Here is a 27726-nt window from a genome sequence, read left to right as displayed (position 1 = left end):
CGGCCCCTTTTATTTTCCCCAAACCAGGCTGGAATACATCTGGGTATCGTCCTAGCACCTCAGTCAACCCTTCAGAAACTGTTTGGAGGATGTGCTGCCATTGCAACCGCAAATGGCGCAACCAGTCCCGACCCAACAGGCTGGGCCCATGGCCGCGCACCATGATAAGTGGGAAACGCCCCTCCTGGCGTCCATAAACAACAGGGGTCATTGTAGTTCCTGCAATGTCCAGTGGTTCCCCCGTGTAGGTGGCCAACCTGGCCTGTGAGTCGGTTAATGTAAGGGTCTGTATACCCTGCTTGATGCGGTCGAATGTCCTCTGGGCGATAACGGAGACCACTGCGCCAGTGTCCAACTCCATCTCAAGCGGGTGGCCATTGGCCCGTACTGTCAGCTTAATGGGGGCCACACGGGGAGCTGCCACACAATGCAACTGCAGGCAATCGTCCTCCGTCTCCACGTCCTCAGGTATAGTTGCCGCAGGTTCATCCACATGGAAGGTACGGCCCCTGGGCTGGTCCCAGTTTCGGTCGGAACGGCGGCGCCTCTGGCGCCCCCAGGACCGCCGTCCGCGACGGGGTTGGCGCCTACAAGTCTGACACCGACATGGCTCCTCATCCATTGGTTCAGGAGAAGGCTCCCTTCGGGGAGGAATGTCCGACGGCCACTGGCGTCGGTCCGGACGTTGCCTCGCCCAAGGTACCGCAGGAGTGCGGGGAGACGTTTTTGGACGGAAGGGGTTGCGCCCCAAGGCATGCACTTCCACTCCCTGTAGCTCCTGCACCCCTCGTTCTGCGCTCTCTCGGGACAATACTATTTGAATGGCCTGTTGAAAAGTCAATGTTGGCTCAGCTAACAACTTTCTCTGGGTGGCCGCATTGTTAATACCGCAAACCAAACGGTCGCGTAACATTTCTGACAAGGTGTCACCATAATCACAGTACTCCGCAATCCTGCGTAGCCTGGATAGAAAATCGGCAAGGGATTCTCCTGGGGTCCTCTCAGCAGTATTAAACTGGTAACGCTGGACTATCGTGGACGGGGTTGGGTTAAAATGTTGCCCCACTATATTCACAAGTTCATCAAACGTTTTGGTGTCTGGCGCAGCTGGGTACGTAAGGCTCCTAATCACCCCAAACGTATGCGGGCCGCAGGCGGTGAGCAATATGACCACCTGGCGCTCGTTTTCGGTGATATTGTTTGCCCGGAAATAGTAACGCATCCGTTGTGTGTACTGGTTCCAGCTTTCCAGCGCAGCATCAAAAACATCCAAACGTCCGTACAGAGGCATGGTATAATAGAAAACACCTTCCAACCTGTATCCAACAAAAATCCAGGGAGGTGGCTTCAGCAGTGTAGACAGCTATTCACTTTAACCTTCGTCGCCAGTTTTGTGAGGGCCACGAAGAATCCAGCACGAGTTTTAAGGGTACAAAGTAATAACATTTATTTACAATAACATATATATATATATATATATATATATATATATATATATAACAGCAGCAGCAGCAACTTCCCTTGCTGCACACTCCTTCCTGCTGGTTCCTAAACTGGCCAGCTTTATTTATACTTGGAGTTTACTAATGGTTTCTCCGCCCCCCCTCATTGGGGAAGCTCATACTCCCACAGGATTGTGGGATTGTCATTAGTCCCCAGCCAATGGTAAGTAGGCAGGTTATAACAGGGCTATTCACACATCCAGGAACGCCACAGTAAGTTTCTGTTTATCCTCGTGGAAATGCAAATTACATTTCAAGTGTCTGGATGCATCTACACTTGAGGCCTTCTCGGGTTTGGCCAAATTGTAATTGAAAAAGGGTGACTTTTGACACCCACCTTTAAGGATTTTTGTGTCCATTTAAAAAGAAATGTAGCTTATGTTTTTACAAAAATCTATCATAACATGACTACATATTTGTGACACCAGTATGTCCCCAGCAAATTATCTAGGATCAGGCATGTTAAAATATTTGTAGCTGTCTGCCACTGCCTGATCCGGGATACTTTACTGGAACCATACTAACATGAACCCAGTAATTATCTAGACACCGTCAGCTGTTAGGGGGTTTAAATTATAGCGTTCGGGGTTTCGTTTTTTTTTTGTGGGGATTTGTTTGTAACTTTTTGACAATGTACCCTTACATCTTCGTTGGTTGATTGTTATGGTGTTAGTGTTGTTGTATAAAACTTCAGGAATCCAGTCATTCAGGTGTGAGGAACGAAGACCACAGGTTGTATATTTTTACAATATGTATGTATATAGATATGTTCCCTGCTATTTCTAAAGTAAAATCTCTCCAACGCACATCAATGGCAGACGATGCGAGGGAGAAGAGATTCCTGTCAGCCATGTCATGGAAAAATAGTTATTCAGAGTATTCAGAGCTCCAAACTGCAACACACAAGTAAAACTGCATATTACCCCAGCAACTCAGATGCCCAAAATGAACTGTAACACACCATCACAGATTACTGGATTAGCCTGAGCGAGTCAGTTGCTGAAGAAAGGAGGCCATCTGAGAGCCAAGGTATTTTAATGGTCAATTTAAATCAAGTATGTATTAGGAAGACCCAGATGGTACAGGGTCCAATTTAATGAAAGCTTGACTGCTTCAAGATAAGTGCTCATAATCAGACTAGGCATCGTTCAGGAAATATAAATTTTCCACCCTTAGGGTTCAGCAACCACAGAATGATCAAAGTCAACATTATCCAAGATTCAGCTAGAAAACTTTTAAAAAGACAAATTTCACAGAAATCATGGGACTGCTTAAGCAAACTGTTGGGGTGTGGTGGGAATTGGGGCAGAGGACTGTAAATACTCAACACTCCAGTCAATACACAAAGAGCATGATGCTGAACATGTAGGAGCAATACAGCCAGTGTTCATTAGGGAGGTGTGCCTCTCCCTAGCTATAAAACAAATCAGAAACTGAAAGAAATAAACTGCCCAACATTGGTGGGAAGGAAGCTCATTGAGATAAACACCAATTCAGATCAGTTAAAAGGGTGCTCGTCACTGAACATTTGGCGTATTTAGAGTATATTTATGACTCACAAATTCCATTATATTGTGTCTATGTGTTCAAGACATACATGTGTCCCATGCCAACAGTGCATCACTGCTAAGTGAAATAAATATAGTGATATCTCATTCTGCTGTTTCTCCATCTGAAAAGGGCTAAAGACATCTGTCCATATGAACAAAGTATCAGTGATTTACTCGATGCATATATACTCTGTATATTAACTGCTTTTACATATATTTTTGTGATAGCTTAGAAGAAGCCACCGGCACACAAGATGATAGCAGCTTTGACCTTATTTCCCTTTGGGAGTGCTTACACTGTGGAGGATATTTTTTGCAGTTAGATTGCAGTAAATGCAACTCTATCACTCGCTCTCAAATGAAACTCAGCCCGGGATGACAGTTGTCTTCAAATATTCCCCAGCAGCAACATGGATCTGTATATTTACGGTTACATGGGTTATGGATAAGTTGCTGTTTTAATAATAATAATCTTTTAGTGTCACAAGTAGGCAGACATTAACACTGCAATGAAGTTACTATGAAAACCCCTGGTCGCCACATTACGCCGTCCGTTCGGGTGCACAGAGGGAAAATTTAGAATATCCAATTCACCCAACAAGCACGTCTTTCTGGACTTGTGGGAGGAAACCGGAGCACCCAGAGGAAAGTCACGCAGATTCGGGGAGAACTTGCGGACTCCACACAGACGGTGACCCAAGTCGGAAATCGAACCTGGGTCCCTGGTATTGTGAAGCATCTGTGCTAACCACTGTGCTACCGTGCCGTCCATAACCTCGAGTATAGGCGCACTGATCCAGTTTTCATCTTCCTCTTTCAACTCTAGAAACTCCACCAGTTAATTGCAACACCCATGTATATGTTAGTGCCTTTAGCTGTAGCAACCAAATCCTAGGAAACACTTCTTGGATCTGACCTATATTTTTTACATGGTCTATTGAGCCCAAGGCATTCTTCTCTATTCAGGAGTTTATCAGTGAGACCTGCAAAGTTGATTTTGTGGAGTGTTGGTTCCTCTGAAAACTGGAATGCAAATACTTCCACAGAATGAAAATGTCAAGTTGCTTTCTAGATAATGGGCAACAGTGATTCTATGATCCGATACCAAGTTGACATTTATTAAGTGCAACCAAATATTTACTGGTCAAGTAGGCCATGAAATTGATGTGAGAAGCCCTGATACTCTCACTGAAATATGCACTCATCTGTGACCCTTTTTTCTTCGGCTCAGTTGGCAGCGTTCACTTCTGAGTCAGAGGTTGTGTGTTCAAGTACTTCCATAACATGAGCAAAAAACATAGACGAACAATCTAATGCAGTACTGAAAACGTACTGCACTGTCGGAGGTACCAGCTTTCAGAAGAGATGTTAAACTGAGATCCCATCTGCCCTCTCAAGAAAATGTAAAAGATCCCATGGTACTATTTTGAAAATTAACAAGGAAGTTATCTCTGGTTTCTTTGGCCACTATTTAGCTTTCAATTAACATCACAAAAATTATTTGGTCATTATCACACTGCTGATTGTCAGAGCTTGCTATGCACAACTTGGCTCCTGCATTACCTCCAATTCTACACTTGGTTGCAAAGCACTTTGGGGCATCTCGTGATCGTGAAAGATGGTTAATAAACACACACCCCCATCCCAACTATCTGGCAGAAGTGACATTGGTATTGTATTGGTAATAACAATGACTCCAATAATTCAAGACTAAAGCTAATTTCAAACAAATGCATTAACTACTATTTTTGTGAGACACATCTGGTAAAAATCTTCTTTAATAGAAGTATAATTTTTCAAACTCTGAAGTTATCTTTCCATACATCCATACGGCAAGAGATATAAATGCCTCAAGCACAATCAGCAAAGATGTGTTGCATTGGAGCTTTCTAAATGTACTCTAGGAGAATAGTGTTTGTATGCTCCTAATCTAGTTTCACCTAGCAGAATCGAAAGCAAACAATTACCCAACAGTGTCCACAACTGTAATTAATAAAATCATTAACATGCAAACTTTTGATTTGGATCTATTTTGCTTGTATTGGATTTACTTTTCTGACCAGACCTTTCCTTTTAAAATGTATACATTCCCAAGCAAACAATGTTCTTTTTACTCAACTGCTGCATGTTATAAGGTACAAATGGAACAGTAAGATTTTTGTTTCATGCGGTTCATAATTATTAAGACATCTTCACTTGGCATTGTTCAGGTTGAGTATAGTTGTCTTAACTTGCACTCTATATAAGCTCACACAACTATATCAAATTGGGTAATCAGAGTTTAATGACTCTCAGTGGGGTAGTTTCATAACTGTTTTCATACTTTAGTCCAGTAGGATTGTTTATATCAAGAGCTTCCCACTTGATTTCTGCACTTAGATTGTTTTTTGTTCTCTAATTAGTTCTCATTAAATTAATATGTGACTTTCCTGTGATCCAGATAAGGAATTGTTACAGCAAATATTTGCATATTGTTACAAAAGATTTTTCAGAAAATATCACAAATATCCATAAACAATACTTTACCCGATCTCATGCCTGGATATTTTCTCTACAAATCACACTGAGGCGTTTACTATTAATTATATGTGCTCTCTCACATCAAGGCGAAAAATAGACTCTCTAACAACATCGCATTTGTCACCTCTCATAGAACATAGAACAGTACAGCAAAGTACAGGCCCTTCGGCCCACGATGTTGTGCTGACCATTTATCCTAATCTAAGATCAACCTAACCTACACCCCTTCAATTTACTGCTGTCCATGTGCCTGTCCAAGAGTCACTTAAATGTCCCTAATGACTATGACTCCACCACCTCCCGGCAGTGCATTCCACACACCCACCATTCTCTGTGTAAAGAACCTACCTCTGACAACTCACTGATACCTTCCTTCAATCACCTTAAAATTATGTCCCCTCGTGACAGGCATTTCCACCCTGGGCAAAGGTCTCTGGCAATCCACTCTATCCATGCCTCTCATCACCTTGTACACTTCTATCAAGTCACTTCTCTTCCTTCTTTGCTCCAATGAGAAAAGCCCTAGCTCCCTCAACCTTTCATAAGACATGTCCTCCAGTCCAGGCAGCATCCTGGTAAATCTTCCTCAGCACCATCTCCAAAGCATCCACATCCTTTCTATAATGAGGTGACCAGAACTGGACACAATATTCCAAGTGTGGTCGAACCAGAGTTTTATAAAGCTTCAGCAGAACCTCGTGGCTCTTAAACTCAATCCCCCTGTTAATGAAAGCCAACACACCATATGCTTTCTTAACAACCCTATAAAGCAGGGTGGCAACTTTGAAGGATCTATGTACGTGAACCCCAAGATCCCTCTGTTCCTCCACACTTCCAAGAATCCTGCCTTTCACCCTGTATTCAGCATTCAAATTTGACCTTCCAAAATTAATCACTTCACATTTATCAAGGTTGAACTCCATCTGTCACTTCTCAGCCCAGCTCTGCATCCTGTCAATGTCCTGTTGTAACCTGCAACTGCCCTCGACACTATCTACAACTCCACCAACCTTCGTGTCATCGGCAAACTTACTAACCCACCCTTCCACTTCCTCATCCAAGTCATTTATAAAAACCACAAAGAGCAGAGGTCCCAGAACAGATCCCTAAGGGACACCACTGGTCACCGACCTCCAGGCGGAATACTTTCCATCCACTATCACTCGCTGTCTTCTTTCAGCCACCCAATTCTGTATCCAGACATATTTCCCTGTATCCAATGCCCCCGACATTCTGAATGAGCCTACCATGGGGAACCTAATCAAATGTCTCACTGAAATCTATATACACCACACCCACTGCCCGACCCTTATCAAAGAATTCAATGAGGCTTGTGAGGCATGACCTGCCCCTCACAAAGCCATGCTGACTATCTTTAATCAATCTCCAAGAATCCTTTCCAGTATTTTTCTCACCACAGACGCAAGAGTGATTGGTCTGTAATTCCCAGGGATTTCCCTATTCCCTTTCTTGAACAGGGGAACAACATTCGCCTCCCTCCAATCATCCGGTACTACTCCAGTGGAGAGTGAGGATGCAAATATCATCGCCAACGGCACAGCAATCTCCTCCCTTGTTTCCCGTAGTAACCTTGGGTATATCCCGTCTGGCCCAGGGTACTTATCTATCCTGATGCTTTTCAAAGATTCCAGCACGTCCTCCTTCTTAACATCAGCCTGTTCGAGCCTATTAACCTGGTTCACGCTGTTCTCACGAGCAACAAGGTCCCTCTCTCTAGTGAATACTGAAGCAAAATATTCATTCAGGGTCTCCCCTACCTCCTCAGATCTAGGCACTAGTTCCCTCCACTATGGGCAGCACGGTAGCACAGTGGATAGCACTGTTGCTTCACAGCTCCAGGGTCCCTGGTTTGATTCCCAGGTTGGGTCACTGTCGGTGAGGAGTCTGCACGTTCCCCCTGTGTCTGCGTGGGTTTCCTCCGGGTGCTCCGGTTTCCTCCCATAAGTCCCGAAAGACACACTGTTCAGTTAATTGGATATTCTAAATTCTCCCTCTGTGTACCCGAACAGGCGCCGGAATGTGGCGACTACAGGCTTGTAACTTCATTGCAGTGTACTTGTGACAATAAAGATTATTATTATATCCCTGATCGGCCCTACTCTCACTCTGATCATCCTCTTATTTTTCACATAAGAGGAGAACGCCTTGGGGTTTTTCCTAATCCTTCCCGCCAGGGCTTTTCATGCCCCCTTCTAGTTCCCCCAAGTTCATTTTTGAGTTCCTTCCTGGCTACCTTGTAACCCTCTAGAGCCGTACCAGATCCTTGCTTCCTGAACCTTAAGTAAGCTTCCTTCTTCCTTTTGACTAGAAGCTCCACTTCTCTTGTGATCCCAGGTTTCTTCACCTTACCATTCCTTCCTTGTCTCAGTGGGACAAAACTATCCAGCACTCGCAGCAAGTGCTCCATAATAAACCCCCACATTACTGTGCATTTCCCCGAGAACATCTGTTCCCAATTTATGCTCCTCAGCTCCTGTCTAATAGCAGTATAATTTCCCCTCCCCCAATTAAATACCTTCCCATACTGTCTGTTCCTATCCCTCTCCATGACTATAGTAAAGGTCAAGAAGTTGTGGTCTTTGTCACCGAAATGCTCTCCCACCGAAACATCTGACACCTGGTCTGATTCGTTGTCAAGCACCAAATCCAATATGGCCTCCCCCTAGTCGGCCGATCTACATATTGAGTCAGGAATCCTTCCTCGACACACCGGACAAAATCTGCTCCATCCAAACCATTTGGACTAAGGAGGTTCCAAACAATATTAGGGAAGTTGAAGTCACCCATGACAACTCGGTTACTTCTGCCGCTTTCCAGGATCTACAGCCCAATCTGTTCCTCCATCTCTCTGCTGCTATTGGGGGTCTATAGAAAATGACTGCTCCTTTCTTGTTTCTGATTTCCACACATACTGACTCAGTAGACAAACCCTGCTTGACTACCTCCTTTTGTGATGCACTCTCTCACTAACAGTGCCACTCCTCCTTTTTTACCTCCCTCACTATTCTTCTTAAAACATCTAAACCCCGGAACATCTAACAATTCCTGCCCCTGTGAAATCCATGCCTCCGTAATGGCCACAACATCGTAGTTCCAAGTACTGAACCATGCTCTACGTTCCTCTCCCTTATTCCTGACACTCCTTGCATTGATACACTTTAACCCATCCCACTGAGTGCAACTTTGCCCTCTCAACTGTCTATCCTTCCTCAGACTCGCTGCATACTATTTCTGCCTGTTCAACAGCTACCCTATCCTCTGTTCCATAGATCAGGTTCCCATCCCCCTGCCAAACTAGTTTAAACCATCCCGAAGAGCTCTAGCAAACCTCCTGCCCAGGATATTGGTGACCCTCCAGTTTAGGTGCAATCAGTTCTTCATGTACAGGTCCCACCTTCCCCAGAAGGTATCCCAGTGATCTGCACATCTGAAGCCTTCCCTCCTGCACCAGCCCTGTAGCCAGGTGTCCAGCTGCACTCGCTCTCTGTTCCTTGCCTTACAAGCACGTGAAACCGGTAGCAATCCTGAGATTACTACTCTGCTCGTACTGCTCTTTAGCTTCCAACCTAACTCCCTAAAATCACTTTTTAGATCCTCATCCCTTTTCTTAGCTATGTCGTTGGTGCCAATGTTTACCACGACGTCTGGTGGCTCAACCTCCCCCTTAAGAATCCTGTAGACTCGATCCGAGACATCCCAGGCTCTGGCACATGGAAGACAACATACCTCCGGGGAATCTCGTTCGCGACCACCGAATCTCCTATCCGTTTGCCTAACCATCGAGTCTCTTATCACTATCGCTTTTCTATTCTCACCCCTTCCCTTCTGAGCCACAGAGCCAGGCTCAGCGCCAGAGACCTGGTTGCTATGGCCTTCCCCTGGTAGGTTGTACCCCCCCCCCCCCCCCCCCCCGAAACAGCATCCAAAACGATATACTTGTTTTGAAGGGAAACGGCCACAAGGGTTCCCTGCCTGTTCCCTTTCCTTCCCTGGACTGTAACCCAGCTACCCTTGTCCTGAACTTTGGATGTGGGCTACCTCCCTGTACTGATGATATGTGCTGTGCATGCATAGGTGAATTTTGCACTGGAGTCTTTCACCATGCGTTCAGCAGATAGGCCTTTTATCTAATGGTAATTCAAATACACCTGACACAGCAAGTTTTCTTTGAAAGACATCACAGTTGCCAGGATGATAAACACTCACCTGCATAATTTGCGACATATGTCACACAGCAGCTGGACCTTTTGAGGGTAAAATCCCTTTCAGTAAATGTATAGGGCAAAGTTGACATGCGGTGCCTGAAAAGCCAAAATGGGGCAATCAATAGTGCCTGTACTGTGGAAAAGTCTACAATACTAGCAAAGCCATGTTCTTGTTCTCTGGCAAGAAGCTATGAAATGTAGTTGGTCCTTACTGAGTGAAAATCCTCAATGGTCTCCCGAATGCAACAGTGGACAGCAATCTGCAAGATATTCCAAAACATCTCCAGCTTGGAAGGAGCAAAATATATAAAAATTAATCACCCAGTCATCTTCGCTGCTTTTGGAAATACAGTAAGACGTCTTACAACACCAGGTTAAAGAACATCAGGTTTGTTTTGAATCACTAGCTTTCAGAGTGACTCACCTGATTAAACTAGTGATTCGAAACAAACCGGTCGGGACTTTAACCTGGTGTTTTAAGACTTCTTATTGTGCCCACCCCAGTTCAATGCCGACATCTCCACACCTTTGCAAATACAATCCTTTCCTTGCTCCAAGGTTGTAGTTGTGACTGCAGCAGGTGGCAGATTTCAATGTGGACATTTGTATGAGAAACAGGTGTTTTGAACATTATTCCTCACTCAGGCCAATGCAGGAACTCCTTAGTTCCTTGAGCACCTTGCCTCCTACTGAAATTTCTTCTCTGCCTATTTCTTCCAGTATCTCTTACTGCTTTGTGAAGCTACTGTTCATTCTCCAAGTACTGTTGTATTCCAAATTGATGATCAAATGTTTCAAAATAACTGGTTTGTGCAGAAGCTTTGAACTTATCAAAAACTCCTTCAGCACCTACCACACCTTTCCCTCTAAACTTCAGCAGCTTTCAGCAGGGAAGGGGCTCCCTACTGTTGAAATTGTGTTCAGCTGTGGGAGAATAAAAGAGTATTAGCTGGAATACTGAACTCCAAAATAGCTCTGCTGGCATCAAATCAGCATTACGCATAACGTGATGTCATGATCTGCCTGCTCTCTTCACTCATTCTTCATTATGGCATTCAGTGCAATTAAGCCCAAGATGTGTGAACACGTGACCGATTTCATTTTGAAGCTTTAAGATTGTCCTAAACAAAGGAACAACTGAACTTAATCTCTCTCCCTTTTCTTCTCGGAAATTACTGAAAAGAGGAATGTATATACACTGTGCAAAAATGGTAACTGCAATGACATTCTAGTGGTTTAATTTATTTCACACATATCTTTAAAGTGATATTTGCTGAAGCAATGCTTCTGGCAAAGTGAGTAAAAGTAGTTATGACTCTCAGACTGCTTATTGTTTACCCACATTCAAAAGATTAATTGGCTGGTTCACTTACATTGTCATTTAATTTCTCTAACATATGGAAATACATGCTGAAGTATGCAGAATGGCCTGAGATTATTGTCAAAATATTGGTGAAGTTACTATTTACTGTAGTGCACTATTTATGCACAAATTTCACAGCAACTTCAAGTTACAGAAATTTCTGTTAAACAATAGAATCCATAAACTGCAGTCCAAGATGCACTGTCCTACAATTAGCATCCCAAAAATGACCATACACTGTCTGATTCTCCCTTCAACTCTATTGAATGGCATGAGGTTGCTGTACTTTGACGGGAGGTATAAACTAAACTCAGCATAGAAAGTAAGGAATTGTCCATCTCAGTCGAAGTACTCTTCCTGTGTCTGCGTGGGTTTCCACCGGGTGCTCCCGTTTCCTCCCACAAGTCCCGAAAGACGTGCTGTTAGGTAATTTGGACATTCTGAATTGTCCCTCAGTGTACCCGAACAGGCGCTGGAGGGTGGCGACTTGGGGATTTTCACAGTAACTTCATTGCAGTGTTAATGTAAGCCTACTTGTGACAATAATAAAGATTCTTATTTTTAAATGGTTTTAAAACTTACTTGCTCAATAAATACTTCTCTGGCACTGAAAATCAACTTGTGTGTGCACAATCTCATTCCTTCAAGCTTATACTTGTTCGATATTTTTTAAAATTAAGATTTTTTTTTGCTGTCTTTTTTTTAAATCTCTCCGATCTGTCTTTCGCCTCTCTATTTCACTCTCTCCTTGATTTGGCATTGAATTCACTGTTCGGTATGATTGGTTAATGAGTTCACAGCACAGTAACTTGCGTGGTTCACATAGATCCCTGATGCCCTGTAGAGGATGATCCACTATTTTGATCTTCCACTTACCGCAACACACCATCCAAAAATTCCTGAAAATTAAAAGGGCAAGAACAAGCCTTACAAAAGGCAGGCACTATCCATTTATAGGCCAAACTCTATCCCTCACATGAAATTAAAATTAATCCTGGGTGAAAGCACAAAATAGGCAATAGTAAACAAATAACCAATTTTCTTTTCTACTGATTTGTGTCAAGCAGGTTGCCGATTTGACATGACCAATTTGCAATATTACCCATTTGCAATACCACCCATTGCTCTTTATGTTGTCTCTTCTGTACACAGCAAACGGGCAATGAGAACTATTACCATTGAGGAGATTCTTTTTTAAAAATCTGGTAATCGTTTAGAAATGGCTCAATGCCTGATTTGGTGTTAATGTAAATCCTAATCCAAAGATGGGTTTATCTGAAATTAGTAAAGAGAAGAATTTTTACTAATGAAAATTATTTCAAATTTCAGATTTTCACAACATAAGACCATAAGATATAGGAGCAGAATTAGATCATTCGGCCCACTTAGTCTGCTCCACCATTCAATCATGGCTGATATGTTTCTCATTCCCATTCTCTTGCCTTCTTCCCATAACCCTCGATCCCCTTATTAATCAAGAACCTAGCTATCTCTGTTTTGAAGGCACTCAGTGACTTGGCCTCCACAGCCTACTGCGACAAGAGTTCCACAGGTTCACCACCCTCTGGCTGAAGAAATTCCTCCCCATCTCAGTTGAAAAGAATCATCCCTTCAGTCTGAGACTGTGCCCTCGGATTCTAATTTCTCCCACGAGTGGAAACATCCTCTTCACGCCCACGCTATCTAGGACTTTCAGTATTCTGCAAGTTTCAATTAGATCCCCCCTCATCCTTCTATAGTCTATCGAGCACAGACCCAAAGTGCTCAACCGCTCCTCATAGAAGTTTACAGCATGGAAACAGGCCCTTCGGCCCAACCAGTCCATGCCACCCAGTTTTTACCATTAAGCTAGTCCCAGTTGCCCGCACTTGGCCCATAACCCTCTATACCCATCTTACCCATGTAACTATCTAAATGCTTTTTAAAAGACACAATTGTACCCGCCTCTACTACTACCTCTGCAGCACATTCCAGACACTCATTACCCTCTGAGTGAAGAAATTGCCCCTCTGGGCCCTTCTGAATCTCTCCCCTCTCACCTTAAACCCATGCCCTCTAGTTTTAGACTCCCCTACCTTTGGGAAAAGATGTTGACTATCTACCTTATCTATGCCCCTCATTATTTTATAGACCTCTATAAGATCACCCCTAAGCCTCCTACGCTCCAGGGAATAAAGTTCCAGTCTATCCAGCCTCTTCTTAGAACTCGAACCATCAAGTCCCGGTAACATCCTAGTAAATCTTTTCTGCACTCTTTCTAGTTTAATAATATCCTTTCTATAATAGGGTGACCAGAACTGCACACAGTATTCCAAGTGTGGCCGTACCAATGTCTTGTACAACTTCAACAAGATGTCCCAACTCCTGTATTCAATGTTCTGACCAATGAAACCAAGCATGCCAAATGCCTTCTTCACCACCCTGTCCACCTGCGACTCCACCTTCAAGGAGCTATGAACCTGTACTCCTAGATCTCTTTGTTCTATAACTCTCCCCAACGCCATACCATTAACTGAGTAGGTCCTGGCATGACAAGTTATGATTCTATGATTCTTCCTTCATTCCGGGATCATTGTTATGAACTCCTCTGGACCCCTGAAGGCCAGCACATCCATCCTGAGAAATGGGACCCAAAACTGCTCACAATATTCCAAATAGGGTCTGACAAGAGCTTTATACAGCCTCAACAGTTCATCCCTGCTATTGTATTCTCGCCCTCTCAAAATTAATGTGAACACTGCATTTGCCATCCTAACTGCCAACTGAACCTGCATGTTAACCTTAAGAGAATCCGGAACTAGGACTCCTAAGTCCATTTGTGCTTCTGATTTCTGAAGCCTTTTCTCTTTTAGAAAATATTCTATGTCTCTATTTTTCCGACCAAAGTCATTAACTTCACCCTTTTTCACATGTATTCCATCTGCCACTTCTTTGCCCACTATCTAGACTGTCCAGAAAATTCCTTCTGCAGCCTCAACACTACCTGTCATAGAATCATAGAATTTACAGCGCAGGAGGCCATTCGGCCCATCGAGTCTGCATCGGCCCCTGGAAAGAGCATCCTACCCAAGACCACACCTCCACCCTAACCACACCTCTCCATAACCCAGTAACCCCACTTAACCTTTTGTTTGGACGTGAAGGGCAATTTAGCATGGCCAATCCACCTAACATGCACATCTTTGGACTGTGGGAGGAAACCGGAGCACTCGGAGGAAACCCACACAGACACGGGGAGAATGTGCAGACTCCGCACAATCAGTGACCCAAGCCGGGAATCGAACCCGGGACCCTGGAGCTCTGAAGCAACTGTGCTAACCACTGGATTTAGATTTTTTTGGGGATTAGATTTTATTTATTGTCACGTGTACCAAGGTACAGAATGTGCAGACTCCGCACAGACAGTGACCCAGCGGGGAATCGAACCTGGGACCCTGGTACTGTGAAATCACAGGGCTAGCCACTTGTGCTACCATGCTGCCTATTCCGCAATCGCTTCCTCAAAAATACACTCTAAAGCATGATGCATGAGAATAATTTGAAAGGCAAAGGAATTTAAACTACTGCAGTCGCAAGGTGAATGAGCAAAAAGTAACTAGTTCTGGAACCATGATGGTGACCTTCTGCTTGCTTTCCATTTCAATTTAGGTGAATTGGACATTCTGAACTCTTGATCTCATGCTCACAATTCTGTCCTCGGCTTGCTGCAATATTGTCGTGAAGTTCAATGCAATCTGGGAAGATCAGCATCTTCCGATTTGGCACTTCATTCTGGACTCAATATTTGAGTTCAGCAACTTCAGACAATGAACTCTGTCTTCAATTTTGTTTCCCCCCTACCACCACCAGCCAAGTGCCAATTTGTCTTGTTTTTATATTTCTGCTTTTAGCCAGAGGTCAACCTTAATTCTGCTATTAACACCTATTCCAGGCTAATGTTTTGTTTCTTTACTGCTATCATTACTACTCCCTTTGTTTTTCCATGATGTCTTTGGTATTTAATCTCTACCCTTCCTTGAACCGATCCCTGACCTTCTCTGGTTTTCGACCTGAACCCCCTCCTTTTTTTGCAACAACATAAAATCCACCATGTTTCTAAATCTCTTTGGTTCCAAAGATGAGTCATCAAAACATGGGCCCGTAACTTCCTCAGAATGGCAATCTCCCGTAGTTTGCCACTCTTGACTAATTTAGCATGCTGGAATTCTACAGTACCTGCCTTGCCCAACCTTTCTCACTCAGGCTGAGTGAGACAGAAGCAGTGAAGCACCCCCCCCCGGCTGCATTGGCATGGAGTAACTGGGATGCAGAGGGAAGAAACAACTCCTTTTTTACAGCACATTCTGTAGCTAGGCCCGGGGGAGATATAGGTTGATGAGTCGTTCCCTGGGGCGTCATGTGTATGTGGGGGGTATACTGTTGAGAGGCTGGGCCTGAGTTTTTAAAATAATTACTCTGGAGTTAGAAGTGATTTTTTTTCCCTCTTAACTATTTCAGAGTAACTATCAGGGTAAAACTGGCAGAACCATCCAAATTAACGATTTAAATCGCTTCTGTCGGATGGTTCTCAGACCAGTGCTATTGTCCTGAGGAAGTTAGCACTTCTGGGAATTACCAGGTAAACCCTACGTGGGAGCAACCTAGAGGAACTTGCCACTCAATGCAACCCACCGACAAGCAAACTAATGTCAATTATCTCCATGCGGGGTCATAAAAATTTGTTTAGCAATTTGTATAAACATGTTTTAAATCTAAACATTAATGGTAGCTTTAATTTCACCTGAACCACCACCAGAATCATTTTTCTAAAATGTAAAAAGAGCTCATTGGCACTTCCGCAACACTTGAGGGACGAGGGCACAAATTACATTTTAAAACCAATTGCATGGCATCATGAGATATTGATTATATATGTTAAAGAAAAAAATACAGCAAATTAACACAAATAGAGATCCTGATTTACCGTAGCATTATTGCCCATTTTCAGAAATGGAAACAATAACTGGGCAGAACTTGTTACGCTTGGTTTCCACCTGAAATGTGCCCAATGTGTATTTCCAGTGGACCAATCTCCCACTGAAGACAGCTGATAATTATTGTCACATTTAAATGAAATGGGAGTGGCATGGTTGTGGTTACACAAAAGAGCAGCTAGCATTTTCAGATATTCAGAGGTTTTGGAGGAGAGAGTAAAATCTTAAGGAAATTAAAATGAAAACTTAACTTTGCCTTTTCGAGGCTGTGGTAGTATGTATTGGGGGTCATGTGGGACTGGAAGCCCTAATGTCATTGGCTGACAGATCCCGGGTCCTGGTTGGCCGTTGAGCTCAAGCTCCGCCCTGAAGGCGGAGTATAAGAAGCCGGTGTCTTCCCCCGCAGGCCAGTTTACTATCGAGCTGCTGGGGAACAGACACGCTTAATAAAGCCTCATCGACTTCACTATATTCGTCTCATGGAGTCTTTGTGCGCTACAATTTATTAAGCGTGCCTAAAAAGGACTATGGAGCTCAGGATCATTCCAGAATGCCTGAGGATCAGCCCCCACGCAGTGAATGCGGCAGCAGCCTTCAAACACTGGCAGACTTGCTTCGAGGCCTACATCAGAACGACCACCGGCCGAGTCTCAGACGAACAAAAACTGCAGGTCCTGCACTCGAGGGTGAGCACGGAGATTTTCACCCTCATTGAAGACACCGACGATTTCCAGACGGCGTTCACAGCACTGAGAAGTCTCTACGTTCGCCCAGTTAACCAAATCTACGCTCGCTACCAGCTCGCGACAAGACGGCAAGCTCCCGGAGAATCGATGGACGAGTTCTACGCCGCGCTGCTGATTTTGGGACGAGCCTGCAGCTGCCCGTCGGTGAATGCAAACGAACACACGGACATGTTAATGCGCGACGCTTTTGTGGCAGGTATGCAATCCTCCCAAATTCGCCAAAGACTTCTAGAAAAAGAGTCGCTCGGACTCTCAGAGGCACGGGTCCTAGCAGCCTCCCTAGACGTGGCCGCGCGTAATACCCGCGCCTACGGCCCCGACCGCACGGCAGGCCATTGGGCCCCGTACGTACCCGTCGCGGCAAACCCCCTACCCCCCCCCCCCCCCCCCGGACACCCCACAGGCTTGCGCAGTCCAAACGCCGAGTCGCACCGGGGGCGCCCGCTGTTATTTCTGCGGCCAGGTGAAACACCCCCGACAGCGCTGTCCGGCCCGCGCAGCCATCTGCAAAAGCTGCGGAAAAAAGGGCCATTATGCGGTGGTGTGCCGATCCCGCGAGGTCGCCGCCGTCCCGGGGCCACAGGGAGCCCTACAAGCAGTCTATGCGCCCAACCCCCGCAGCACGCCATGTGCGACCCGCAGGCGCAGCTGCTCTGGGTCCCGACCACCGCGGTCCCAGGAGAACTGAGAGCCCTGCACGCCGCCTACGCTCCCCAACCCCCCTCCCCGCAGCCCATGTACGACCCGCCGCCGGCGCTACCGCTTTGGGTCCCGGCCAACACTCTCCACGGAGAGGAGGGGGTTTTTCGCGTCCTTAACGCCACCCTCACCCCCGTCCCGCGCCCCACGCCTGACCCGCCGGCGCCACCTACTTGGACCCCGACCACCGCTTTCCCCGGTGAGGGAGCTCCTCGCGCTCGCGGCCCCACGCCTGACCCGCCGGCGCCGCCGACTTGGGCCCCGACCACCGCTGTCCCTGGTGAGGGAGCTCCGCGCGGTCCTAGCGCTCGTGGTGAGGGAGCTCCGCGCGGTCCTAGCGCTCCCAGACCCCCCAGCACACCATGTGCGACCCGCAGACGCCGCCATTTTGGGTCCCGACCACCACGAGGGGAGGAGGGGCGCCGTTGTGTGACCCGCAGACGCCGCCATCTTGGACCGCCCCCGACCTGTACGACGCATGGGGGCGGCCATTTTGTCCACCCCCGCCGCCATCTTGTGACCCCCCAGCCACGTGCAATGTATGGGGGCGGCCATTTTGTCCATCCCCGACGCCATCTTGGACGGCAACAACGGACCCCACCCCACTACAACCACGGCTCGCTTCGGTTACGCTCGATCAGGCTCGGCCCCGGACACTCCAGACGACGACGACAACGGTCCTAATTAACGGCCACGAGACGCCATGCCTAGTCGACTCCGGGAGCACGGAAAGCTTTATACACCCCGACACGGTAAGACACTGTTCCTTGACCACCTATCCCAGTGCACAAAAGATTTGCCTAGCTGCAGGATCCCACTCCGTACAGATCCAGGGATTCTGCATAGTTACCCTAACGGTGCAGGGGAGGGAGTTCAAAAACTACAAACTTAACGTCCTTCCCCAACTCTGTGCCCCCACCTTGCTGGGATTAGATTTCCAATGTAATCTACAGAGCCTTACGTTTAAATTCGGCGGCCCCATACCCCCACTCACTATCTGCGGCCTCGCTACCCTCAAGGTGCAACCCCCGTCCTTGTTTGCGAACCTCACCCCGGATTGCAAACCCGTCGCCACTAGGAGCAGACTGTACAGCGCCCAGGACCGGACCTTCATTCGGTCCGAAGTCCAGCGGCTACTAAAGGAGGGCATAATCCAGGCCAGCAATAGTCCCTGGAGAGTGCAGGTGGTAGTAGTGAAGACAGGGGAGAAACAAAGGATGGTCATTGACTATAGCCAGACCATCAACAGGTACACACAACTAGACGCGTACCCTCTCCCCCGCATATCCGACATGGTCAATCGGATTGCCCAGTATAAAGTCTTATCCACCGTGGACCTCAAGTCCGCCTACCATCAGCTCCCCATCCGCCCAAATGACCGCAAGTACACAGCCTTCGAGGCAGACGGGCGATTATACCATTTCCTACGGGTCCCTTTTGGCGTCACAAACGGGGTCTCGGTCTTCCAACGGGAGATGGACCGGATGGTTGATCAACATGGGTTACGGGCCACGTTCCCGTATCTCGACAATGTAACCATCTGCGGCCACGATCAGCAGGACAACGACGCCAACCTCCAAAAATTCCTCCAGACCGCCAAAGCCTTGAACCTCACGTACAACGAGGACAAGTGCGTTTTTAGCACCGACCGGCTAGCCATTCTGGGCTACATAGTACGCAATGGGATAATAGGCCCCGACCCCGAACGTATGCGCGCACTCATGGAATTTCCCCTCCCGCACTGCCCAAAAGCCCTGAAACACTGCCTGGGGTTCTTTTCGTACTACGCCCAGTGGGTCCCCCAGTACGCAGACAAGGCCCGCCCCCTAATACAGACCACGACCTTCCCTCTGTCGACAGAGGCTTGCCAGGCCTTCAGCCGCATCAAAGCGGACATCGCAAAGGCCACGATGCGCGCCATCGACGAGTCCCTCCCCTTCCAGGTCGAGAGCGACGCCTCCGACGTAGCTCTAGCGGCCACCCTTAACCAAGCGGGCAGACCCGTGGCCTTTTTCTCCCGAACCCTCCACGCCTCAGAAATCCGCCACTCCTCAGTGGAAAAGGAAGCCCAAGCCATAGTGGAAGCTGTGCGACATTGGAGGCATTACCTGGCCGGCAGGAGATTCACTCTCCTCACTGACCAACGGTCGGTAGCTTTCATGTTCGATAATGCACAGCGGGGCAAAATTAAAAATGACAAGATCTTAAGGTGGAGGATCGAGCTCTCCACCTTCAACTATGAGATCTTGTACCGGCCCGGAAAGCTGAACGAGCCGTCCGATGCCCTATCCCGCGGCACATGTGCCAACGCACAAATTGACCGCCTCCAAACCCTCCACGAGGACCTCTGCCACCCGGGGGTCACTCGGTTTTACCACTTCATCAAGTCCCGCAATCTCCCATACTCTTTAGAAGAGGTCCGTACAGTCACAAGGGACTGCCACATCTGCGCGGAATGCAAGCCGCATTTTTTCAGGCCAGATGGAGCGCACCTGATTAAGGCTTCCCGCCCCTTTGAACGCCTCAGTCTCGATTTCAAAGGGCCCCTCCCCTCCACCGACCGCAACGCATATTTTCTTAATGTAGTGGACGAATACTCCCGCTTCCCTTTTGCCATTCCCTGCTCCGACATGACCGCGGCCACAGTCATTAAAGCCCTGAACAGCATCTTCACACTGTTCGGTTACCCCGCATACGTCCACAGCGACAGGGGGTCCTCTCTCATGAGTGACGAGCTGCGCCAGTTCCTGCTCAGCAAGGGCATAGCCTCAAGCAGGACGACCAGCTACAACCCCCGGGGGAACGGGCAAGTAGAAAGGGAGAACGGCACGGTCTGGAAGGCCGTCCTACTGGCCCTACGGTCCAGGGATCTCCCAGTTTCACGGTGGCAGGAGGTCCTCCCGGACGCTCTCCATTCCATCCGGTCGTTATTATGTACAAGCACTAATCAAACGCCTCACGAGCGTCTCCTTGTCTTCCCTAGGAGGTCCTCCTCTGGAACGTCGCTGCCGACCTGGCTGGCGGCCCCAAGACCTATCCTGCTCCGAAAGCATGTGCGGGCACATAAGGCACATAAGGCACTCCAGTACGCCTACGTGGAGTACCCCGACGGCCGACAGGACATGGTCTCCCTGCGGGATCTAGCGCCCGCCGGCACCACGCACACCCCCCCGACACCATCAACCCAACCGGCCCCCTTCCTGCCACCGCCGCACCCCGCGACCGCCCTCTTCCCAGGAGGATCAGTCCCCCTCCCCTTTGCACCGACAGCTGAAACCGTACGGCTCCTGGAGGCGACAACACTGGTACAAGCACCACCACCACCGCCGGGGCCGAGGCGATCGACACGGACGACCAGACCGCCCGACCGACTCGTGGCGTCGATGTAAAACAAAGATGGACTGTTCAAAGAACATTTTGTTTTTTTCCTATACCCTCTGTAAATAGTTGCAACAGGACGAAACTGTCCAATACTGTACTACCATGTGACTGTTCTATCCTCCCAGGACCAGCCCTGTAAACCCTTAACACCATACGAAGCATCACCCCGCCGGGTTCATTTTTGACAAGGGGTGAATGTGGTAGTATGTATTGGGGGTCATGTGGGACTGGAAGCCCTAATGTCATTGGCTGACAGATCCCGGGTCCTGGTTGGCCGTTGACCTCAAGCTCCGCCCTGAAGGCGGAGTATAAGAAGCCGATGTCTTCCCCCGCAGGCCAGTTTACTATCGAGCTGCTGGGGAACAGACACGCTTAATGAAGCCTCATCGACTTCACTATATTCGTCTCATGGAGTCTTTGTGCGCTACAGAGGCCATTTCTGATTCACTTGTATTTTTTCTCTCCAGTAGCACATGATTCTCAGAAGTCTAATTTTTAAAATGTGTTACTCCAAAACATTGCTACAAGCCTCAGCGGATGTTCCAATTGGGTATTGCCCATTGAGGAGTGTTGGAGAAGAAGCCCACCATTGAAGGGATAGCAGGTAAACCAGAATGCATAAGATGTCGCTCCCACTACAATTTGCAAAAGGAAACACTACGGGCGGGATTCTCCGACCCCCCCGCCGGGTTGGAGAATCCCCGGGGGGGGGCGCCGCGAATCCAGCCCCGACACCGGCTGCCGTATTCTCCGGCACCGGCGTGAATGACTCACCTCGCACATGGTGGTACCTGGCAGTGAGTATGTGTGGGCGGTCACACCGGGTGGGGGGGGGGGGGCACGGTGGCCTGGCCCGCAATCGGGGACCACCAGCCGGTCTGTTCGGCGCCATCTGGAGCGGCGCCAACCCCTCCGGCGTCCACTTAGCCCCCGAAAATGCGGAAAATTCCGCACTTTCGGGGGCTGTTGGCGCCAGTTTTCCCACCGGCGTGGGGACTTAGTCTCCAGAACCGAGAATCCCGGCCTTTGACTTTGGCAGAAGTGAATGCATGTGAATGCCCCAACTGGTAACAGTCACAATGGCACAGGTTTAAGAATGCCTACCTAACTGCTTGGATGGATAGTTCACCAGAGGCATTCGAATTACAGCACACAGGACTTTACATGGTACTACACGTGAAACAACACGTCAGGATGATTATCAGAAAACAAGAACAGGCTGGCCATCAAGATGTCACCAACCACTTTCAAAGGCATTGTATCACCCTCCTGGAAATCATCTTTAGTGGTCGGATATGCAAAGCCAAATTCTATCTGCTACAAGTACATGTAGTATTAACATCCATCACAGGATGAACACACCAGTAACAGAACTCTTAATATGCTGCTTAAAGTCTCAACATTGGAGTCTCCTTGCCCTTTATTTTTGCCAGTCTTTTTCTGTTTTTCAGAATATGAAAATGAATTGAGGAGTCGATGGCCAGGAACGTACTCAGTGCTATTCCCATTCTCTGCAACTCCAAAGACATTCTGCTTTATTTCTCACTTGCATTATATTTGCTTGTTCTACTTTAGACCGGATTTGCAGCTCGATTTTGCTCATTCTTTCAGATGAGAAGTGTTATAACCTGCCTGCTTACCATTGGCTGGGGACTAATGACATTCCCACAATCCTGTGGGAGTATGGGCTTCCCCAATGAGGGGGGCAGAGAAATCATTAGCAGACTCCCTGTATAAATAAAGCTGGCCAGTTTGGAACCAGCAGGAAGGAGTAAGTAGCAAGCGAGGTTGCTGCTGTTGTGTGTGTATATATATGTTATTGTAAATAAATGTTATTTCTTTGTATACTTGAAACTCGTGCTGGATTCTTCATGGCCCTCAAAACTGGCAACGAGGGTTAAAGTGAATAGCTGTCTACACTGCTGAAGCAACCTCCCTGGATTTTAGTTGGATACAGGTTGGAAGTTGTTTTCTATTACACCATGCCTCTGTACGGATGTTTGGATGCTTTTGATGCTGTGCTGGAAAGCTGGAACCAATACACACAACGGATGCGTTACTATTTCCGGGAAAACAATATCACCGAAAACGAGCGCCAGGTGGTCATATTGCTCACCGCCTTCGGCCCGCATACGTTTGGGGTGATTAGGAGCCTTACGTACCCAGGACACCGAAACGTTTGATGAACTTGTGAATATAGTGGGGCAACATTTTAACCCAACCCCATCCACGATAGTCCAACGTTACCGGTTTAATACCGCTGAGAGGACCCCAGGAGAATCCCTTGCTGACTTTCTATCCAGGCTACGCAGGATTGCGGAGTACTGTGACTATGGTGAGACCTTGTCAGAAATATTACTCGACCGTTTGGTTTGCAGTATTAACAATGCGGCCACCCAGAGAAAGTTGTTAGCTCAGCCGACATTGATTTTTCAACAGGCCATTCAAATAGTATTGTCCCTAGAGAGCGCAGAACGAGGAGTGCAGGACATACAGGGAATGGAAGTGCATGCCTTGGGGCGCAACCCCTTCCGTCCGAAAATGTCCCCCCGCACTCCTGCGGTACTTTGGGCGAGACGACGTCCGGATCGACGCCAGTGGCCGTCGGACATTCCTCCCCGAAGGGAGCCTTGTCCAGAACCAATGGATGAGGAGCCATGTCCATGTCAGACTTGTAAATAAAAGGGGCCGTAGCCCGTATCCAAGTCGAACCAGGAGCCACGGCGCGCTATTTCCGGGCGCGCCCGGTGCCTTACGCCTTGCTCGCGAAGGTAGAAGGGGAGCTCACACGTTTGGAAACTTTGGGCATTATCAGGCCCGTCCGTTTCGCTGACTGGGCAGCACCAATTGTACCTGTAATGAAGCCAGGTGCCACAGTTCGCTTGTGTGGTGACTATAAACTTAGTGAATACGGCTTCCCGACTCGACCAATATCCAATGCCTCACATAGAGGATCTCTACGCAAAGCTTGCAGGTGGACCCTCGTTCACAAAATTAGATATGAGTCACGCTAACCTACAGTTGGAGCTGGACCCTGCCTCCCGACCATAGGTAACGATTAATACACACCGGGGCCTGTATGAATATACATGTTTGCCCTTTGGAGTATCCTCTGCCTGCGCTACTTTTCAACGTGTTATGAAGGGCATTTTGAGAGGTTTACCGCGTGTTGCTGCCTACTTAGATGACGTTTTGATCACAGGGACATTGGAGCAGGAACATTTGGAAAATCTGGAGGCTGTCCTTGGATGCTTTTCGGAGGCTGGAGTCCGTTTACGTTGCACAAAGTGCGTTTTTCAGGCGAAGGAAGTGGTCTACCTGGGTTATCGGGTGGACCGCGAAGGTTTGCACCCCGTCGCAGAGAAGGTGCGCGCGATTCAACAGGCCCCCGCCCCGACTGACACTTCGCATCTTCGTTCTTTTCTCGGCCTCAAACTATTACGGGAAGTTCCTCCCCAATCTGGCAACTACGCTGGTCCCATTGCATCTTCTGCTAAAGAAAAATCACACCTGGGTTTGGGGTCAGCCACAAAAAACTGCTTTCCGGCGGGTAAAGCAACAATTGTCGTCGTCTGGGCTACTAACCCACTATGATCCTGGAAAGCCTTTGCTCGTCACATGTGATGCATCCCCATATGGTACTGGTGCCGTCCTGTCACACAAGATGGAGAACGGGGCCGAGCGGCCGATAGCTTTCGCCTCCTGCACATTGACTGCAGCGGAAAAAAACTACGCGCAGTTCGAGAACGAGGGCCTGGCAGTGGTCTTTGCGGTGAAACGTTTCCACCAGTACGTGTATGGCCGCCACTTCACTATCGTGACTGATCATAAGCCTCTGCTGGGACTTTTCAGAGAGGATAAGCCAATACCGCCAAATGCTTCCGCACGGATCCAGCGCTGGGCTTTGTTGCTCGCTGCATAAGAGTATTCTCTGAAGCACAAACCAGGAACGCAGATAGCGAATGCCGACGCGCTGAGCCGATTGCCTTTATCGACAGGCCCCATGTCGACCCCCACGACCGGTGAGGTGGTTGCAACCCTAAATTTTATGGACACCTTGCCTGTCACGGCATCACAGAACCGTGAGTGGACCCATACGGAGCCAGTCCTGTCAAAGGTTCGACACATAGTCCTGTATGGTGGGCAGCATAGACCGCTCCCAGGAGAGTTGCCGGCATTTTCCTCCAAGCTGTCAGAATTCAGCGTGGAAGACGGCATCCTCTTGTGGGGGACGCGTGTGATTGTCCCGGAAAAAGGACAGGAGCTGATACTAAGAGACTTGCACAATGGGCATCCAGGCGTGACCAAAATCAAAATGTTGGCCCGGAGTTACGCTGGTCACGGATAACGGCACTCCATTCACCAGTGAGGAGTTGTGAGGGTCATGAAGATGAACGGTAAACACCATATCTGCACCTGTCCCTTGGCTTCAAATGGTTTGGCGGAGCGCGCAGTGCAGACATTCAAACGAGGCCTAAAGAAGCAGTCTTCCAGGTCAATGGACACGAGACCGGCTCGCTTTTTGTTTTTGTATAGGACCACCCCCCATGCGGTGACTGGGGTAGCTCCCGCAGAACTCCTAATGGGCCGGAGACTTCGCACCCGCCTTAGTATGGTTTTCCCAGACATTGGCGCAAACGTACGCCACACACAAGAATGGCAGGCACAGGGTTTTTCTCGGCATCGGCCGATTCGGTAGTTTGCGCCCAGTGACCCAGTGTTCGTTCGCAATTTTGCTGGTGGTGCCCAGTGGGTCCCTGGCGTAATCGTTCACCAAACGGGCCCTATATCTTACCAGGTGCAAGCCCAGGGTCGTCTCCAGCACAAACATGTAGACCACGTTCGGTCCACAACCCTATCCCTTCCAAAGATTCCTCGCCCCTGCAGCTCATTTCTACAGCCGCAGAGACCAGAGACAATGGAAAGTAGTCCTCACAATCTTCCTCTGGTGCCTCACTCAAAGCCTGCGCAGGTCGTTACAGAACCGCGCGAAGATAGAGACGCCGAGATGACAGAGGCAGCAGACTCTGACTCCGAGATGGAGACACAGGACGCATCAGAGGGGAAATCCTCGGGCCCACGGGCCGTGGGTGTACAACCGTTACGCCGTTCATCACGGAAGCGCCAGTCTCCGTCTCGTTACACGCCACCCGATCCAGCGCCTCGTGCAAATAGTGTACGGCCTGCGGCAAAACGAGTCCAACGCCCTCCTTCGCCAGGGTCTTCGGTGGATTCCTTGGACTTTGGGGGGAGAGTTGTTATAACCTGCCTGCTTACCATTGGCTGGGGACTAATGACAATCCCACAATCCTGTGGGAGTATGAGCTTCCCCAATGAGGGGGGGGGCCGTGGAGAAATCATTAGCAGACTCCCTGTATAAATAAAGTTGGCCACTTTGGAACCAGCAGGAAGGAGTAAGCAGCAAGCGAGGTTGCTTCTGTTGTGTGTATATATATATATATATATGTTATTGTAAATAAATGTTATTTCTTTGTATCCTTGAAACTCGTGCTGGATTCTTCGTGGCCCTCACAAAAAGAAGTTAAATTAAAGATCCATCTTATGTGTTTGGATAAGATTCCTTTAGCACTATTTGAAAAAAGGCAATGGAGTTCTGCCTGCTGTCCTGACCAACATTCAGCATTGTAAAACAGGTTATCTGACCATTTATGCCTTTGCTGATTTTTGGGAGCTGGCTGTGCCGTTTCCTTTGTTACAACATACTTAGTAGTAAGTACTTAACATACGTGGCTGACTGTGAAGTGCTTTAAGGTGTCCTGAGTCATAAAAGGCACTATCTAAATCAAAGTTATTTTTTCTTTCCTTAAAGATGCAGAGCAGCTGATCAAAGAAATAGCAACTCATCAAAGAAATGGCCATACAATTAGCACAGTACCACAACAAAGGAATTAGCATCAGTTCTAAACCTTTTTAATGAATACTTGAACCAGAAGGAGAAATTTGCCTAAGTTTTCAAACCTATAAAATTTTAATTATGTCATTATCTATTATACAAGTACAATAGAATGCAGAAATAAATCACATTTCTTTCCGTTGGCATGACAAAATTATTTACTTTGACATGGTACAGGAATAAATTCAATGGCCTCACAAAGAGTGCCCAAGTCGAGATTCTGATGCCAAAAGACATTTCCGTCACTCATGCAACTTCATTCATTGCTTTACTCATCATACTCTCTCTCATAGCATCAGGGTGTCAGGAAAATTACTCCTGCTGAAGGCAACCTCTCTACTCAAGCACATTATTCACTCAAAATCATGCTTACAACTCACTGTCTGTCACAGGCATTATCCTAGTTTTCAAGGTTCTTCTTAAAAGGGACCAGGCATCTGTACAACTCCTCAACGTGGATTGCATGGTGTTAGCGTAAAGCTAATCAGATTAATAAAGTTACTAACCTAATGTGGACCTTGCTGGCAAGGCCAAGCATTTGTTGCCCACCCCCAATTTCCTTGAAAAGGTGGTGGTGAGTCATCTACATCAACCACTGCAGTCCATCTGGTGTAGGGACACCCACAGTGCTATTAGAACGAGAGTTCCACTATTTTTATCTAATGACAATGAAGGAAAGATAAAATAGTTCTAAGTCAGGATGGCATGTAGTTTGGTGGAGAGCTTGCAGGTAGTGGTGTTCCCATACATCTGCTGCTCTTGCCCCAAGTGGTGGGGGTTGCAGGTTTGGAAGGTACTGCTAAAAGAGCCTTGGTGAGTTTCTGCAGTGCATCTTGCATTTGGCACACATGG

General features: G+C 47.6%; 1 protein-coding gene and 1 long non-coding RNA gene across 2 annotated transcripts in view; one reads left to right on the top strand and one right to left on the bottom strand.

Annotated features, from left to right (window-relative positions):
- Window positions 1-27726, bottom strand: part of LOC140408558 (testican-3-like) — a 959832-nt gene that overhangs the window by 880988 nt on the left and 51118 nt on the right. The window lies entirely within an intron of this gene.
- Window positions 1-27726, top strand: part of LOC140408559 (uncharacterized) — a 303176-nt gene that overhangs the window by 244920 nt on the left and 30530 nt on the right. The gene's annotated exons all lie outside the window — the stretch shown is intronic.

The sequence above is a fragment of the Scyliorhinus torazame genome, chromosome 3 (genome assembly GCF_047496885.1).
Source record: "Scyliorhinus torazame isolate Kashiwa2021f chromosome 3, sScyTor2.1, whole genome shotgun sequence".
NCBI classification, from domain to species: Eukaryota; Metazoa; Chordata; class Chondrichthyes; order Carcharhiniformes; family Scyliorhinidae; genus Scyliorhinus; species Scyliorhinus torazame.
Note: the sequence above shows the minus strand (reverse complement) of the source record. Positions and strands in the feature narration are given on the sequence as shown.